Here is a 20,606-nt window from a genome sequence, read left to right as displayed (position 1 = left end):
ATATAAATGGAAATTCACTCGAGAAGCTCACATACTTGTATAATTTAAAAGGGATAGTTTAATATTTGAGAAAGTCTCCTGATAAGCTTCTTTTCTTAGAGTAAGACTTAAAAATTGATACCACTTTCATAAGTTTTAAGATGGAGCCAGGAGATGGTTAGCCAAGAATAATATAAAGACTAGAAGCATGGTGAAAGAGAAGTTCAAAGTTCAAATATCCACCTATCATTTACCTTTCAAAATAGCACCTTTTAATCTCACTCATAGCATCTAGTAACAAGCAGATAAAGATATGTTTTTGAGGAGCTATGTAAATTACAGTTTCAGCCACATAAATATGTTTTTGTTATTTGGCATAAGGAACCCTTAATGTTCTTTAATGTAACAATGCTCCTCTGAAAGATGCCAGCCCTTTCTTATTCCCAACCCATCAAACAATGCTACAGAACTGTGTTTGATGAGTTGAGATTTACAATAGATCAAAAGGTCTGTGGGTATCCCTTGTGTGTCATATCTTGACGCTGTCTTGTAGTGTAATGTTTTCATAAACTGTGGAGGTCTGGTGACCTCGTAAAGTCCAATCTCGGATCCCATCGGCTTTAGTCTGATGACGATATAGCCTCTGAGCACAATGGTGAACATGCCGGGGCATGTAGCCGGCGGTTAGCAATAAATGACTTCCTTTTCTGCGTGCTGCATCGTATACAGAAAAAGAACCAGTTTTTCTTGTGATTTACTTTAATTAACGGGTCTTAAGTTTGCCAAAATTTCAACATCATGATGCAGATTTGTAAAAAGTAAAAATGAAGCTTTGTCAGGTCTGTCCTCAAGAGGAGAAGAAAACTACTTTGAAAATGCTCAGGTTGGGTTGATCATTTCTGATGCATTCAAGGAAGTCGGGAAATCTGACCGCTGAACGGCTTTCATGACACATCGTCAAGGGAATTCATCTCAAGTTGAATTTTTGATTTAGAACGGATTGTTAGCGGTTAGCATGCAGATGTCTGTTTTTAGAGATTAATAACGCTGATGGGAGCCGGGACGTCATTATGGCGGATTACGTTCTGCCTGCTTTTGCTCTCCACACGGACTGTTTTTCCTGCATACGCCGCAGCCTGCTGATACGTGATTGGTCAATATTACTTGGACTACAAGCATACTACAAACAAGCAAGAACACTTGCCGTCCCAGAAATCCACGTCTACATTTCTACGTAGAATCTGTAAATAAATCAATAGATAATAAGTAAAGTCCTCAAACACCCTATTTTTAACCAGCAGATCAGGCAGAATTTATTCCTGGTCTGAAACCAATAAATACCTTAGATAGAAATGTTTGTAATGTTACGTAAGGTAACGTGGGGTAATGTAACATTACATTTTAATACATATTGTAACATATCGTAACATATTGTAAAGTAACATAACGTAATGTATTTAAAAGCAAAGTAAGGTGAAGCAACGTCGCGTGAAACAACGTAGCGTGAAACAACGTAACTTAAAGCAACATAACGTAGAGTAAAGTAACTTAACAAAAGTAAAATACTTCTTCAGCGTGAAGCAACGTAGCGTGAAGCAAGGTAGCGTGAAACAACGTCGCGTGAAACAGCGTCACTTAAAGCAACATAACGTAGAGTAAAGTAACTTAACAAAAGTAAAATACTTCTTCAGCGTGAAGCAACGTAGCGTGAAGCAAGGTAGCGTGAAACAACGTCGCGTGAAACAGCGTCACTTAAAGCAACATAACGTAGAGTAAAGTAACTTAACAAAAGTAACTCAACAAAAGTGACATACTTCTTCAAACTAAAACATGATATTTTTCTAAAACTTACTACTTAAAGTAATTTTGGTGCCATGAACAAAACTGATATCATTTCACTTCGTAAACCATGTTTTAAAACATGAAATGTGTTTCAGCAAGCTTAAAACTGAAATGAAATGATTGCTTCCTTTTTTTTCAAAGTCTACTTGACTTTTCATATACAGTATAGTATCACTTACTGGACAGTGAAGCCTTGCACATGCAAAACGGAGGCTTGGATGGTCATATTGTCGTAGTTTCCACTGACCAGAACATGTTAAATGTGCCCTTTTTTAATAAACCTCTTTCGCCACCCTTGCCTTGTATCCCTATTTAAAATGTTGTAGTAATGCCCCTCAGTCAAAGGGGTCCCTGTAGGCCCAGACACGCTGCAATTTTAAACTGCACTAATGGCTTCTGTGAATGACAGATTGGGTCCAAAATGTACCATGGCTTGAATTAGAGAGGACAAGACTAAAGAGAGACCAAATCTTTAACAGCAGTGACCCCAGCAAGTTGAAACACGGTGACCTGCAAATAAAACGGTCTTTCCCTAATTGGTGTATAACTCAAGTCTTTACAGAGTTTGTAAGTTTATAAAATCTCCAGCTAGTGTTTGCAGAGTCCATCCACTTCATCCAATAAGAGCACACAACACACACACACACGCATTCACGCAGGGAGACACACTAGGGGGAAGGTCTGGCAATGGTTTGGAGTTAATCAACCTGTTAATTGCCCCTCGGTGACAGGTTGATGCTTTTGTTTTTATCTCTCTCTCCTTCTTTCATCCTCTCTTCCTGGGAGATCCTGCTGCGGTAAAAATCGGACCCAATCAGTCATTCGCAGAAGCAATTAACTGCAATTGGCCGGGCTTGGTTGGGAATTGTCCTCCATCCAAGTGTGTGCGTATCTCTGTGTGAACTCTAGTGACTTCTGTGACTCATTGTTTACTAGGACATTCATTCAGGAAAAGCTCAGCGTGGGCGCAGGTTATTGATGATTTAGGGACTGGGGGACGGGTTACTAAGTCTTTCAAACCCCTACGTGGATTATTAGTATTATTGTAATAAGAAATTTCAACACTTCCCTTGAGCGTATTATGAAAAAGTTAGGCTGAAAATGTCACTTTAGCCAAAATATATTTGGAGATGTTTTTATGTGAAAAATATTGCTAATCTCAGATAACATTTATTTTCCTGGAACACGCCAGGAGTAAAAAAAAAGTGAAGCTGAGACACAAAACACTGAAATTACTACTTTCAGGTTTTAAATTTAAAGGTCAAACCCACATATTGTAATGCGAAAAAGAAAAACATGCATATTTCCATATAATAGCATGTCTCTGAGGTATAAAACGGTCTGGTAATTGTACTACCAGCATGATCTCCAGACCACAACTCTGGGGGAAACCTTATCGGTTGTGTTCGGTTGTCAGCTGTTGGTGTAACTCCTTTGCATAACAAATTAATTACTCCAAAAGTTTTGAAGGTTAGGAGCTGCTGTGGGTCTCATTGGACTAAACAGTTATTAGAGAAACCCAGTAATATTAAATTAGTTTCCCTTTTCGTGACATTTGATTTAATTGTAATTTTATAGTCATCATATTATATATTGTAAACTGACAGAAGGCCTGCCTCTCCTTTCATCCGATTGGACAATCAGAAAAAACGCCCATGACGTCGGGCGCTTTTCTGCTTTGAGTTGAATTTTTTTCAACTCGAGGCGCTCAGAGCGATTCCTCAAAAACGCGAGGCGCACAGAGCGGAAAAACGAGAGGCAACGCGCGCAAAAAGCGTCCTTCTCTTTGAAAACAATGACAAAAAAGCCAAATACCCCCAGATGCTAAAACGGGTTCTGTCTGATCGGGCCCTTACTGTTTCTGTGCTCGAGGTTGGAAGTCTGATAAATTCAGGGCATCAAATTGTTTTCGTCTCTCCACTTTACGCTTCATCAGCCACTAAGAATACAGTGAACAGTGAAAATCTGGAGGGGAAGTCAGGAAGTATTTCAAATTAGCTACAGTCAGACGACAGCTAATGTTAGCTTTTAGCTACTCCCTAGCTTATTTAACAGTTAGCTAGGAAGTGACTTAGAGATAATATTACCATTTCAATCAGGAGAGACTTCATTAAGATTGAACAATTATTTATATACAAGTTTGGAAAGAATAAAATGTGCAAAGTCTTTGGCGATTAGACTCAATCGTGATGTCTTCATGTACTTGAAGATGTCGAGAGGCCGAGAGCAGGATGGGATACCCCCCAGATGGAGTCTAGACACTGGGGGTGGTGATGATGTTGAAGACAGGATGACCTGAGGAGCTGGACTTGGACACTGATGAGATGGATTGGAGGTGAATGGGGTGGAGGAGGGTCGCAATGATTAAGCTGAAATGACAAACTGTCTGTGGACGAGAGGAGAACAGATTTAAAATTTGACAGCAGCGGGATGATTGGTCGACAGACGTTGAGGCTGAATCTGGTTGGTTTAGTACTTAAATAGTATACGCCCATAATCAGCTGAGCGGGAGAGAGAGAACGTGACGTGAATGAATGATGCTAATGAGTTATTAAGTATGAACAGTCTTCCTGGTTGAACTTACGCTCAGCTACATTTGGTTGTGTTCCACAATACAATAGAAAAATAGTACATTTTTAGCTAACATAATGCTAACTAGGAATTTATGTTCTAGCTAACGTAATGTTAGCTTCTCCTGTATGCGTTACATTGTTAGCTAGTAAGTGGTTTAATGCTAGCATTAGCTGACGTCTTGTAGCTAATGGGTTATCAAATGTTTTGTTTTATCTTGAAATATGTCCCGGTGTCCCTTTGGATTTTCACCATCAATTGTTATTCAGTTCTTAACCAGGATATTTGACTAACAACATAGAATACAGTAGTACAACATTTAATCAGTATTTTAGCTACTCGCCCGGAGTGTAACATCAAAGAAAAACGGACGCTGTGTGAAAACAGTGAATGGCGCTCTCAAGGTTTGGAAGAGCTATTAAAGTATATCTTAACACCCTTTGGTTGCCTGTAGTTGAATATTGTTATATTGCCTGTGCATTGAAGTAACCTCAGGTTGTTGATCATTAGAGCGGATGCATTTTTCTTATGTTCCCTACATGGAATATATCACAGCAAATAAAGATTGGGCCGATAGCCAGTTACTATTTTAGACTGTTGGAAAGCACTTCTGGGAAATGGAAGGGATTTTTTTCTTCTGTGCTGACTCATGATTTTCCACAAAAATGCCTTAGTTCATGTTCATATGAGTGTGTATGTCGTTTACGCATCTACTTTATTGTTGCACCCTACTTTATATATGTGTGTGTGTGTGTGTGTGTGTGAAGACGTGCGTCCTTTGCCCTTCATTGAGAATTCAGAGCCGCTCTATTTTTGTGCTTCACATTCCTCATCAATATTTCACTCCCTCTCCTCCTCTTCTCTCCTCCTCTTCCTCTCTCTCTCTCTCTCTCTCTCTGCCTCTTTCCTGGGCATCAGAATGAGGTTTTATCTATGCTCCACCACACACTATTGAAGGACTGGCTGGCTGACTGGCTGGGATCCCGTTGGGACGATATGAGTTGCGTCTGGTGCTGTAAAGAAACTGCCACCGCCAGATGGTTGCAAACAATCCTTTTGCTATTTGTTTTTAACCTTTATTTACCCACAGTTGGCTGACAGGGTCCAACACATGGTCGCACAGTTTTGTACTATCCACAGAGGAGTTGTCCGGTACGAACAATCTCTTTGACACCGGGTCATTCCCGCAAATCCACTGGAGCAGAGGCGGTCAAGGGCAGGTCAGTCTATGATATCTGTTGAATACAGTTTTGCCGCATCATCTGCCCCCTGTTGAGTCAATTCCAGCTGCCCCATCAACACAAATGACACCACACAGACAGAAGGAGACAGAGGGAGGTTTAAAAGACCACAGACCCCACATAGCGCAACATAATAGCAGCGTCCCCCCATACTGATTAGCCAGGGCAGGCGCTACAAATGTAGCTGGCGCTCCAAACACTTAACCTCTGAACGGACATATCTGCAGGTGGCCCTTTTCAGTTTATTTCTCTGTTTGTGTCCATTCCAGCTCTTCCTTCAAGGGCGACTCCAAGCTGTGAGCGACAGACGGGCTCTGTGTGTAATCCTTCATATTTCAGGTCTGTAAATTCCTTTAATTTCTTTGAAGGTTCCTCAGAACTTTACAGTTTGTCTCTAATTTTATGTAAAACACGCAGTTTCCAAATGATAAACAACCAGTAAATACATTTAAATTGAATGCAAGTGTAATCTACAGCCTTTTACTCAGTGCACAGCAGGTCAGAAAACGTGCAGAAATATGCTATTTGTCTACAGGCAAACATACAGTGTAACACACGTGTAAGTCATATATCCAATAATGGATTATGAATGTGAATAAATGAATACAAATGCAGCTGAGTGCAAAAGGAGCAGCTCCTCTTGAAATCAGCAGAAGGTTGAAATGCCACATACAAGGCTTTACTGACTAATTAGTTTGCTTGTGTTGTAAATATTGATGCTATTGCACCTTTCCCTTGTGATTACTGAATGTGATTTGCTGCTGCTGAACAGAGTCAAAGCGTATCAGTTTTCAGAAGGAAAAAATAGTTTATTTTTTGCGTATTTTTGTTGCAGAACTTTTGATATCCGGCCTTGAGAAGGATTTCTAGTTGTTCCAAAGTCTTTTTGTTGAAGTCAAAGTCAAGTTGCAAGTCGTTCGGTCACGTCTACATTGTCCAGATTCAATACTCGAGCCCCACTCTGAGTCATGTGACTGAAGACCAGACATCTGTTATCCTTCAGACCTTTCAACCCTTCAGACATGGAGAGTGGTCCCTTTCAGACTTCAGCATATAAACCTAGACATGCTGTCATCCAATCATATCAAGTTTGTCAGACTGCAAAGCTGCAGCCCCTGATAGGACAAGCTTTTCCTTTATACTTTACTTTTATACAGGGTGCGATTTGTCGTGGGGGACGGGGGGTATTTCCTCCCCTCTGGTCTTTAAGCGAGGGTCTTTTAGTGATAAATGGTACTTCGCCAATTGGCCATATAAAATAACTTAAGAAAAACATTTCAATCATAGATCAAAGGAAAGAGCTGCAGCATTGAGCACAGGCTGGATGACAACAGTGACATTTCTTCTGCAGCTGCTTTAAATCCGTCCAATTGGCCATCTGATGAAGACGAGCGCATCCTGTATGGAGACGACAAACTTCTCACTGTACTCTTGTAACTCCTGTAAGACTCTTGCTATTGAGGCCGCAACCAGTCCCATACTCCTGATGGGATGATGTTGACAGCACGTTGTGCTAGCCTATTTCATTGTGATTTAATTCTATTCTTATTCTATTCAATATTAAGTTTGTAAAAATACATTTTTGGCCCGCCTGACCCAGTGGCGCTTTCCATGGTGCTGAAAGGGGGATTTAATTCTTGTGGGTTTCGCAGCCTCTGTGTGTCACACAACTGCACATGAGGAAAGAAGTTCTGATATCTGTTATTTAAAAAACATTTAAACATTTCTGAAACACACCCCCACTGTATTTTTTACCCTGCTTTTATATCTTATTTTCCTTTTGTTTGAACTATTTAAATACATCAAAAACATTTTGCAATGAACAGTGGGTATTCTGGTGAACTCTTAACCTCAAGCAGACTACGAATGTTTGATGAAATTGACAAAGGTTTCACAAAGGTTGACTAAGTTGACGAAGGTTGACTAAGTTGACAATGGTTGACTAAGTTGACGAAGATGACAAAGGTTGATGAAGTTGATGAAGTTTTGACAAAGGTCTGACGAAGGTTGACAAAGGTCTGATGAAGGTTGACAAAGGTTTGATGAAGGTTGACGAAGTTGACAAAGGTCTGATGAAGGTTGACAAAGGTCTGATGAAGGTTGACAAAGGTTTGATGAAGGTTGACGAAGTTGACAAAGGTCTGATGAAGTTTGACAAAGGTTTGATGAAAGTTGACAAAGGTCTGATGAAGTTTGACAAAGGTTTGATGAAAGTTGACAAAGGTCTGATGAAGGTTGACGAAGTTGACAAAGGTTTGATGAAAGTTGACAAAGGTCTGATGAAGTTTGACAAAGGTTTGATGAAAGTTGACAAAGGTCTGATGAAGGTTGACGAAGTTGACAAAGGTTTGATGAAGGTTGACAAAGGTCTGATGAAGGGTGACGAAGTTGACAAAGGTTTGATGAAGGTTGACAAAGGTTTGATGAAGGTTGACAAAGGTTTGATGGAGGTTGACGAAGGTTGACAAAGGTCCGATGAAGGTTGATGAAGTTGACAAAGGTTGACGAAGTTGACGAAGGTTTGATGAAGGTTTGACGAAGGTTTGACGAAGGTTGACGAAGTTGACAAAGATTTGAATCCATGGGGGGGTCCATTTGTTCATTCATTCATGCTGTACACTTGCTGACTTAGTCTGTTGGTCTGTTCCGTATTATCCTCTCTGCTCTGTACATGTTTTTTTTTACCTTTATTTGACAGGACAGCTGAAGAGAGACAGGAACCAGGACGATGGCCTCTGTACATGGGGCGCCTGCTCTACCATCTGAGCCCAACCAGCGCCCCCTCTGTACATGTTTTTTAGGATACACTTGTTTACTTATTTTTATATGCTCTGTTTCGTACTGTTGTACTATCCACTTTGCTGCTGTAACACTGTAATTTACCTGTTGTGGGACGTCTACAGGCTCATCTTATCTTAAAAATGAAACAGGAAATTATTTCTGAACCACAAAAAGAATTCAGTATCTATCAGTAACGTATCTTCTGCTTTGTGCCTGTTGAAGGATCCTTATAAAAGATACTACTTGACTTTATCCACCCCTCAGAGAATAAAGACAGCCTGTACATATTACACTTTAAATAATATACTAATATACTAAAGCCACCCAGAGAGATTATTCAGTCATTTCAATCATTTTTAGAGGTCGTCGAGATCCTTTTAATATGCTAAAAATAAACTGAGTTCATTATTCCAGCTGCACACGTCATGACTCACATCACAGTATTATTTGTTTGAATAATGAGATAATTGAATCATGATCCCGGATTCAAAAGTCAATGTTTCAGTTTAGTGAATTGATTTAATCCAATTAATCAACTCACTAAACCCAGAGGTTTGGAGAAGTCCCTGCGTTTAATAACATTTGCCTCCGAAACCTTAATTACATTCCTAAATGATGAGGACAAGTGGAGCACTAACTAGGCTGAGGAAGCTTGTGATCATATACAGAGGTTACTTTAAGACGTGCAGGGATCAGATACTCTGTAGGTTGCAGGATTTTAAATGTGGGTTGACTTTCTTTTCATTCCAATAACACCAACTTTTTCTTCATCAGTTGATATTAGTTTGATATTTTAAGACTATTGGCGAGCGCTGTTACCGACAGTTGCCAGCTGACACCCAGGGGAGCCAAATCACGCTTGCTAATTAATTATGATGCCACTTTTGGATACCTGGCTGTGCTCCAGCCACGTGTGAGACTGTTTGTGATAGTTTTTTTTTTTTTTCCCTCTTTGTGTATCAGAATAAAGGTGTGATTGTGGCGGGCATTAGCCCCTCTGCCTGCCTTTATTAGGCCACACATGAAGGGCTTTATTTCATCAGATCTGACACCCTCCCCAGGACTCATTTCTTTTTGCAATTTTCTGCTCGGTTTCATGTTCCATTACCGGCAGATTATGCTTTTTCTCTGTATTGCACATACACTCATTTATGGATGAGCTCACACACAAACACATTTGCAGCACGCACACACACGGCTGCACACACATATTGTGCATGCTCATGATCCATGCAGTGTTGTTATTGGACCACTGGTTGCTGAATGGTGAATGGGAGCGCGTGCCTAGAGGAGAGGACAGTAGTTAAACCAGCACTGAATTGCTTTCTTTACTATGAAAGTAAAATCAATTCCAAAAACCCATTACCTGTACGGATGATTTAAAGGCGCTCTGTGAAAGCAAAGGTGAGCTTTTACTCCCTATTTCATCCTAATTTCTCTCCATGTGTTTACTTCCCCGTGTGTGTGTGTGTGTGTGTGAGCGCAGTTCTTGTGTGTAAGGGAAATTGGCAGGAACCTCCATACGATATTATATTGACTGTAAAGGTGCTGATTCAACATATTATGATTCTTTTATGAGGCACTCCACAGATTTGATATTCGAAAGTCGATTTACTGGTCATGAGGGGCACCACTAAGTATGTGAGAATAGTTATAATGTCTTCTGCCAAGTCTGGAAAACTTCTGTTGATGATGTCAAAGTGATGTCATCACTTTTTAACTTTTTACAAGCCTGCTTTACAAAGTAGAGTTTGAATAGAGGCACAATGGAGTTTGAGTTCTACACCGTGCTCCGTACTGCACTGGACGCATGGCTCTTCTTTTAGGCAGGCGATGGCAGCTGGCCACACATGGACTGTATAAGATAAGCTGACGTACCAACCGTGACATCGACCACAGGTTTTTGAATCCCCCTTTTGAGGCCTCAAGGTTTTTTGCCACCGCCATCTTGGTTTTTTTCAACCATAACTTCGGATGATATGCATTGCTATGTTTCAGTCCTTGTTGACAGGCAACCATGATAGCAACTTGTCAATCACAGGTAGCCACGCCCTAAAGCGTACCCTGCTTTATGGTCTGTTGCACTCTAATCTCTATTTACAGATTCTACATAGAAATGTAGAATTGTGGAAACGAGGTGAGAAACGTGGATTTTAGGGACGGCAAGTCTTCTGGTTTCCGTTTGTAGTACGTTTGTAGTCCGAGTAATATTGACCAATCACGTATCAGCAGGCTGCTCCATCCTGGCTCCTATCAGCGGTCATCTGACAACGATTTAGCTTCTTATGTATCTCTACAAACAGACATCTGATGTAAGTTCAGCTAACAATCTGTTCTAGTTACAACATTAACAAACAATTACATTCCCTCGTCGCTGTGTCACGAAAGCCACTCAGCATTCAGATTTCCCGACTTCCTCGAACGCATCAGAAATAATCATTCTGACTTCCGCATAAACAAACGAGCATTTTAAAAGTTCTTCCCCTCTTGAGGACAGACCTGACAAAGCTTCATTTTGACTTTTTACTGCATCATGATGTTGTAATTTCAGCAAAGCAAGACTCATTAATTAAAGTAAAACACAAGGAAATCAGTTTCTTTATCGGGTTCATACCGCTGAAGTAAGCCAGAGTGCAGCCTCTGTGTAACTTACTTTACAGTAAAACTGAGACTCACCACAAACAGATGAACCAGCGGGGGATTTAAGGAACCAATGAGCTGTTTATTTTGCAGACATATCTGATCTGAACACAAGTTGCTCACTGAACTGTAAACAATGCAGCATGCCAAAAAGGAAGTCTTGGCTGGAAGTCGTTTATGGCTAACCGCTGGCTAATTTTGACACGCCCAACGTGTTGTAACTATTGTCCCTAGAGGCTATAGATGATAGCCAATAGGTCCCCATATTGATTATACTCTAAATGGGGCCATTATTTATGAAATTAACATCGTGCTGTATTGAAGAAGACTTGACCCCAGTGATTGACACCAAGAACTCCTAAGCAAATATTCACTGAGGAATAAATCAAGTGTCTTTCTTATCAAATGCAGTCACCCCCTGCTGGCCATGAGAAAGAATGCACCTTTTAAGCACTTGCACATTAGCTTCACTCTTGAAACCAGAGGCTATGTCCACTTTCTGCCACCAGGTTGATATGTTGGTTTTGAGTGAAATGTCTCAATAACTGGGCAAACGGACGGAGCGCTGAAATGTGATATAAAAATTTGCGATACGCTCGGGGTGAACTTTCAGAACTTTGGCATCTCCTTAACTTTACCTCTCGTGTCGTCATCTGGGCAGTTTTGGTTTGTCCAACACGTAAGCCTACAAATAGGATGACATTTCATCAAGCACAGCTGTGTTCAGTTGATATATAGCAAAAGTTAGCTTGTTAGCTGATAGATAAAAATAGGCACCCATCATACCTGCTAAACACCAACATTTTAGCTTTGTCATAGTGTGTATGTTGTCATGCTGACATTTAATCAAAGCACCATTGTGCCATTTTGCATCCTCACAGAGTTGCTCCCATGGCTGGAGACTCTCCTGGTTTTCCAGTCATGGCTGGCTGGCTACACAGGTTGTGTGTTATGCCATTCAGCCGGCGCAGACACAGTTGTTTCTGTAATTTCCACGCTCTTAAACATTCCTCTCATTACACCTCACAGGCTTGTGTTTGTTCTGCTTTCGCTCCGGCAGGTAAAACATCAGGTTGCCTTCTATTGTCTCCGCAGTGTTTAACTCTGTGAGGTGCCGAGCTCGGCCTGCTTTCAGTGCTGTTGGATATAATCACAACACACTTATGACAGTGTTTACAGACTGTTTTACTCATCAAGCTTCTGTTTGTTGTAATAACTCTAAAACACAACTATTGACCTTGAATTTACGCTGCGCAGGGGGTGTTTGGATCTGAATTCTGTAACTCCTTTTTCCCTGTGTGAGCCGGCTCATAAAAAAGGAGTGATTGTGTTGATTCTCTCTTACTTTCCAGTGCTTATGCAGTGTATTTTTCATTTCTAACAGCGCAGGTTGATGTCAAAATTTTTTGCGTGTTGATGCTTGAGATTTATTAAAGAAATGTATTGTTTTTTCTAACAGGGGAGATTATTTGGCGGCGTGCAGACAGACAGAGGAGGAAATGGAGCCAAAGAGAGAGAAGAGCCTGTTCTTTTGACATCGGTCTGCTGCGATGGTGGGCGAGAATTGAGAAGCCCTGCATGGGTCGCTGCGAGGTGAGAGCAGGAGGCTGGAGAGTGCAGGAGGAGACGAGAGGTGATAGACGGTGCTGGAATGAGTGAAGAGGAATCAGAGGAGGAGAAAAAAATAGGAAGGAAATGCAGCAATTTTAATGTTTTTACGCGTTAGCGCTTTAAGGCTGTGAGACAGAGCATGTGTTTACTGCAGCCGCGCTTACTGCAGGTGTATTTATACCACCATTCATTTCATGTTAAAGCAGCGCTCATTAGCTCCTCAGGAAATTGACGTGTATTAGGATGTGTGTGCGTGATTTCATTTAGCTCGTTTTAACAACACCAACACTAACGGATGAGTGTCAGCCGTGTTATTGACAAGCAATCTTTGATTCATTCTCGACCTCCTCATCCGTAAACCTGAAGCCGCTCATTGACGAGCATGGCTGCCTTTGATACTGTTTATCAGAGTTGTTTATTTCATCTCGGTGTTATTTATTTATTTACAATGGAGGAAAGGTCTGTAAAGTTCACCTTTAAAAGCACAGAACTGTTACTCTCTGCGAGACAAAATGCATGACTTGTATTTTTTGGCAACGTAAGCGAGCAGATTGTGTTTTGATGAGTAATCAGCCTGGACCAGAGACAGAATGTGAATGAGATCACTTATTTATTACCGAGGAAGGGATAATGATCATTATCTATGGTTTCAGACTTTTACGAAAGAGCCACTTACTTTGTAGTTGAGGTCACAAAGTTACTCAGAGCGGTGCAGCCTGCGTCACTGTGCAGAACAAGCCATATTTCAAGGAAGAGATACACATCTCCTCGGCTCCAAAGCAGCTTAAAGATGTTTTTACTTGAGTTCAGATGTTGGATGTCATTTAGTTCCACTACTGATATGATGGACTTATTCCATTAATCTTGTTGATGTTGTTGGCCGTACAAAACAAAGTATTATCATTAATATCTGCAGGATTTTAATGTTTTTACAGAAGGTTTGTTGCCACTTTTATGTGCTTACCTTCATCCATTATCTATACCACTTATTCTGTTCAGGGTCGCAGGGGTGCTGGAGCCTATCCCAGCTGTGATTGGGCGAGACAGGTACAACCTGGACTGATCAATCACAGGTGTGACACACAGAGACAGACAACCTTTCACACTCACATTAACACCTACAGGCACCTACATTAAGAGTCACCAATGAACCTAATGAGCATGTCTTTGGACTGTGGGAGGAGTACCCGGAACCTCCACACAGAAAGGCCCACTGCGTCCGAACTGGGAATTGAACCGACAACCTTCTACCTGTGAGGCAACAGTGCTAAAAAGTGAGTAAAATCAGCGTTGCACCACAAACACATTTGTTAGAAGTATGACCACAGTTGGTTTGGCAGTAAACCATCAAGGCGACCTGTCACATTGTTTCACAGCTTCAGCAGAGGCAAAGACATTTTGCAACTTCTGGTTGATGACATTTAAAGCTCCTGTGAGGAACTTTCAGTTTGTGTTGATTTTGGCGCCCCCTGTGGACAAAGCCGTACCTCTTATCTCTTTGCAGATTTTCTCCTGTACATGCCTAAGTGGTGGTTTTTAACTAAACTCTCTCTCAAGTCTCATCCTACTTTCTTTAACAGTCATATGTATCACTCTCTTTAAATGTTTGCCCTGGAACATGTAAACAAAGGCAGCGTGCAGTTAACCACTTCAACTGACGCCTACCCCCAGCCAGCAGCTTCAGGCATTAAAAATAACAATATAGAAATAATCAATCTTGTCGCTGATGGTCTGGTTTGATTTTGTAGCTCATATAGAGTCATCAGAATTAATTTCAGTCTGTTTCATAACCAGTGAAAAACTCCTCACAGGAGCTTTAAACTTGATGACATATAAATCCAGATCCTTGTTATTCTCCACCTTTTCACCCATGGCCGGGTTAACATGTCAGGGAGGCCTGGGGCGAGAATTTTGTGCCTGGCCCCTTAAAAAACCCCACAATCTCCTACCTCGACACCTTTGTGTTCATATAGTTAAATGACACCTATTTTCAACCTCAGTCCTATCATGCTATTCTGAGGAGCTAAGGCCATTATGGTAGGAAAACAATTTGGCTCTGTGTCTTTGGAGGACGCTATCCGCTTCTCTAATGGGCCCTGGAAAACCTCCGCCAGACTATGTAAAACGCGTCATCTGGCGGAGGCCAGGGAGCTCGCTAAACTACACTTCCTCAATCTAGGACGCCCGCCTCCGATGTCATGTCTCGTTCAAAATCGTCAGGTTTGAAATGTAGACTGCAGACCTGAAGATTTTTTAGACAATCCACCGGTATGTTCTCGTTGTATTTTGGATTCTGTACCGCTCTGAGCCATTGCAATGACAGCAGTATTTCACTCACTTATTTCTCTCGCTGGGCCGTTCCTTTCAGAGGGAGGGGCGCAATGCACACTGGGTGTTGTAGGAATGTAGAATGGGCGAAACAACGAGCTGTTTGTACAACTTTCTCCACAGCTATGGCGCCAATTTCAAATATTATTGCTTCTATCGATTACAGAGAACACCAGCTTTGACTGACAGAGGGTTTTTCCCGGGGCCAATTGCTCCTTCCAGAACATGTAAAACAGAAGCAGACAAATGAAAGCATTAAGGTCTTAAAATATGGATATTTACACAGGGCCTACTTTAAAGACATGACCTCAAGTTAGGCTAGTAAGCAGGAGTTACTTTGGTACTTTAAATCTGGATGCCGTCTTGTTACAAACCAAACTTGTTTTTACACTTCTCTGTATGTTTGACCATAAAAACTGCTGCTTAGTCTGAATCCTTTTGGACATCCATTACAGAGGAGGCGAATGAATATTGAGCTCTACTCTTTATCATAAAAGGTCATAAAAAAATAGTGCTATAATATTTTTATTGCCGTCCCCAACACACAGATGTTGCTGTATTGAGCTGAGAATGAGCCATGGTCATAAACACACGCTGCAGGCCCGTGTGAGCTTCACACTTATTGACCATCTCTCACTTTTTAAAATAGCGACAGCACGCCGACTGTCAAATGATCACGTGCGTGTTTCGTTAAGCCCCGCCCTTTAAGGTCTCACTCAGAGACACAGAGAGAGAGAGAGAGAGAGAGAGAGAGATCTTTACATGAACTCATGCAGTGTAAGACTGAAAGACCAGGATCACTGTTCAGACTCCTCCTGTGAGAAACAACTCACTGAGGGCATTATTCAACAGTGTGCAATTGTAAAAGATGCGAGGGAAATTTTCCGGCTCTAAAGAGTGACGTTATGAAATGCTGAAATCCAAACCTTTACTGGGGGAAACACTCTGGAGTATAACATGACAAAATGTTAAGAGAATGACATTTAACGGCCGGTTATTCAGAGCAGGGCGGCCGGGGAAGGTTGTGAAACGCTCATAATGACATTTACAGTAACCTTTCCCTGTGACTTTTTCAAAAAAGGGTTAAAACCACAGAGACGGAGAGATGGGGCTGTGTTAGGTCGTTCCCATTAATCAAAGTGTGATTGCGCTGGGCCGCAGCCGGAGGGCACTTTCTCTTCTCACTCATTAAGGAGTGAGGAGCAGGAGGAGGCAGGGCCACACACAGAAAGCACTGAGGGCTGCAGGGTGGACTTATGGGTAAAACATTTGTCCTTTAACCAGTCAAACCAGGAGGTGAAACTCTCTGCTGAAGTATCGCAGAGCCAGGTAGTGCTTTCCCGACCTCCACGGGGGGAGTTTTCAATCATCATCTTAAAAATAATTTCAAACATGCTCTCGTTACGAATGTTTTCATAAAAGCTCTCTTTGCATGAATGTTTTATCATCGCCAAATTGCTCATTATTATGTGTTTAAAACACCGCAGTTATGCACATTAATTATAGAGAAAAGCAGTTAAATGGAGCTGATTTAAGGGAAAGGAAAGCGGCTTTGTAAAACACTGATTATGAAAGAGCTCAGAGCAAATGTGATGAGACATTTACCAAACGTGTGTGAGTGAGACCTGCTGCCGTCAAAGGAGCGGGAGATGACTTCTGCAGCCAGATTTTTTTCATTTTGTTCTCGTGCAAATTATTTTCCACATCACAAATGTCATCCTTGACATGTCTGAATTTCACAGCGGCTCCAAAAAGCAATTAAATATCCTCATTTCAGTTGCACACAGTAAACATATAGGTAATGTTTGTAACCCGAATGAATGAAAGCTACTCCTGCAGCGTTTTAAGAGCGCGTTGACATTTAGCAGTCACTGTCTCCCGTCAGAGGTGCAGAGGGCCGAGCCGCGCAGCTGCAGCAGAGCACATATCCTGAGGCCATGCGGTCCCTAAACTCAGTGAAGCAAAGTCAAATGTTGGAGCACCTGCCCGCAGAATAGAAAATTCATCGACTGTGGGAAATGTTATCTTCTGGTTTTATCACCTGGATGTGTTTTTCTGCCTGTGACCTTTAAGATTTTAGCAAAACACTTTCTCACACGTAGTTTTACACCTGCTATGATCACAATATTAACTTCAGAGCTGCGGTTTTAAGAGCTTTTTACTCCCGTTGAGAAAAAGAAACAGCGAACTAAATGTGCTGCCTTGTTTGAGATGCAAATGCTGCCCTTGAGTATTGAGGGTGGGGTATGGAAATCTAACTGTCACCAAACAGATACACCCCCGCCTCCAGTGCTCCTGAAGAAGCCCCACCCCCGAAGTTCATCCACATGCATCGCCCAGGAGAGGACTCAACTTCAAGCAATGTGACAGAATCTGATGCGTCTGCTTCCTGAGGGTTAGCAAACCTCAACAGGGCGAGCAGTTTTATTGCTATCATGGTGTAGCGCTGAGAGGGAGGGAGTAGCCAGCAGACACAGGGGTCAGAGTGCAGGTTATAAACACTACTTGTTGCTGATTGGCTGGAATTGTGTTTACAGAGCCAGAACTATTATAAACTTTACAGCTCACGCTCAGAACAAACAGCTGGTGAACTGAAACTGACAGAGAGTGTCTTAGAGTGCTTTCACACCTAAAGTCTGTTTGTTTGATCCGAATCAAACACCAAATTGCTACAAGTTTGGTTTGTGTTCACACGGCGAGCCAACTGGGACGTATGTACTCGCCATAAGCAGCCGCCAAATGGAATGAAACTGAGAACTTAGAGATAATTACTTTAAGTGCAATTATGTTCTCACCCCAATCGAAACGGACCTTGGTTTATTTGGAAATTAGTCTAAAAGTCCAGACCAAAGCTGTCAGGTCTGATTGCACCCTTAGATTAGAGTCCCACACTACACCGTAGTAGCTCTACTCTGACCAGCTACAACATTAAAACACTGGTTACACTTGAGTAGTGCTTTTACCTTTGATGCTTGAAGTATATTATGATGCTAATACTAGACCAGAGGTTAATTGTAATGGATTATTTGTGGTATTTCCACTTTCACTTGGTTGGAGGATCGAATACTTCCACCTTTCCTTTTACAAGAATATAAAATAGTAATAATGCTACATGAAAAGACATAAAGAAATCTAAATATCACCTGGCACAAAAACCTAAACACTATAAGTGCAGAAACCCCAAATACGCTTTGACACAAAGACAGTTTGGCTGTGACGCAGCTCTTCAGTCCTAAACATGTGCAAACAGGTTGTGGGCACAGCAGTTAATCCGCTGAGGGCAGGTGCAGACAAAGGACCGTGTTTGAACAGAGGTGTTTATTTGCATGTCAGTTATTCCACCTGTTGTACCTGAATCTGGGCGGGGCGCGGTAAGAGTGTGTGCATGCAGGCTGTCTCCGGTGGGAACATATTTACTATTGTGTAGAAGCAGAAGCATGTCGAAGAGCTCGTATGATTTGAACAAGAGGACACGTGTGCTCAGAGTATTAACTAGCCTAGCCTATAGAACAGGGATTCAACTTTTGTATTGTAAACACGCACAAGGAGGGTTACAGCTTCCTCTACAGCATTAAATCAAGTTAGGCTACTAGCTAACTAGCCTACCTCAGCTACATAGTTTTGGTATGGTAGGCCTTCCTTACAGTCTCCTAGCCTCAGTAAGGGTGACTGTAACTACACAAAATAAGTGACTGTGTCTCCTTTCTCTGTTTAAGGTCATATGAATATGCAGCAGGAGGAAGCGGATGTGTTGTAGCCCTGGGCTTTTCTCAGCGTTTGTGAAAAACTTGAGGGTGTGACGCCCTTTTTTGTCAGAAGCCAGGAACCTGCTGGTCTGTAGCTAACACCTGCCATCCAAAGGTTAGGCTGCTGACTTTCTCTGTTTCTGTTACCGTCAACAATCCCATATAAGACCCAAGAGAAACAGTATTGTAGTCACTCTTTTGATACTTCCCTGTTGGACATACCTGTTGGAGCCAATTAGTTCTTAAGTAATTCAGCAAACATCAGTCAAAGAGAGCTGAACAGTGCATTTGTTATTGACTAATTCCAGCTGCAGGTTTGGTGCTCTATAGTGAGGATTTACAGTATGTAAGGGGTTCAAACTACAGTACCCATGCTCATCATTGTAAAGTAACTCGTCACCCAGTGCGCTGATGCCGCTCAACCATGTATTTATACTAGTTTTTAGTCAGTAATGGAAGTGTTAGGCTGTATCAGGGCTCGGATAAACAGGCAACACATTTAAGTTGGATTAGTTCTTTGCTAGTTTTGGAGTTTCTCTTGGAATTTGTTGACAATAACAAATTAAATATGAATAAAACCTTTAAGACTTTATGATCATCAAGAAGTTTTTAAAAGTTAAGGGCGCAACTTAGACAATTAAGATCAAAGCCCGGATCTAAGTGACAGGTTTAAACGGGCCCATTACAGGTTTAATAAGTCTCGCACAAAGACAGTTGGCCATGTGACTCAAATGACAAACGTGCTGCAGCGTCAACACATGTAAACGTCCCTATGTGGGTTGAAACATAGAAACACACACGATCCACCAAAGGTTCAACAGCACATAACCCATTTACAACGGCCTCGTTTACATCTGCAGCAGCTGTGTGGTCTAAGTTGTTGAGTAAAGCGCCCGTCTTAAAGAACAGAAGAAGAGGAAAACAAGACACTGGAGTCTACAGGGAGTCCAGAGCAGTGTCTAGATTAGAGGGAGATCCTCTTAAAGGCATCGTGCAGACAGGATACTCTGCCTTGTTCCCTCCTCCCAAGAACATCTCCTCTGAGACCGCTGATTTAGCTGGCAGCAGGCTAGCTGGGATCCGCTTTGTCCAGATGCGCACACACACACACACACACACACACACACACACACACATTCAGAAGACAACCCCCTGTGTGAATTGAACACATCCACGCCACTGCACAAAGGAACAAAAGCCGCTCCTTGGTGAGAGGCAGAGATTTGGTTGTCACATGTTTGTCTTACACGAGTAGCTATTAAGGCTAACAAGTAGCTTTAAGCTGAGGAGGGTTTGCACGGTCACACACCCACCCACACACACACGCGCAGACCCACAGCGCGACAGTGGCTGGAGTTTCCCTAGTAACAGCAGATACTTCCACACTGATGGATAAAAAGATTCGTGAATATACATGCATGCTGCGCACTTGTGATGTAAACACACACAACCTTACGCTAGCAGCTGCGGTAATTAACTCACACACTTCCCACACACACACAAACACACGAAGGTTACATAGAGCGGAAACTGTTGCACACACACATATAGTGTCATGTCAGATTGCAGGAGCTTGTTCCTCAGGCTAACAATGTAGTGTGCATTGTCTTCCTTGAGCACACACACACACACACAATCCTACTCTGAGGCCTATTAGTCACAGACCACAAACACACACACACACACACTCTGAACACGAGCTGCCCCAGTACCCTGATTTTAAAAACTCACAAGGGGATGTCTGACGCACTCACACACAAGCACACGCGCGCAATCACCCACCTGGGGCAACCTCGATTTAACATGCAGCCTGTTAGAAGTGCACCGAACAGACAGCAGCAGGTAACACAAAGAAAAGAGAGCGACA

This window comes from Semicossyphus pulcher, unplaced genomic scaffold (genome assembly GCF_022749685.1).
Source record: "Semicossyphus pulcher isolate SPU_LCO1_2020_fin unplaced genomic scaffold, fSemPul1.0.p SCAF_11, whole genome shotgun sequence".
Classification (NCBI taxonomy): Eukaryota; Metazoa; Chordata; class Actinopteri; order Labriformes; family Labridae; genus Semicossyphus; species Semicossyphus pulcher.
Note: the sequence above shows the minus strand (reverse complement) of the source record.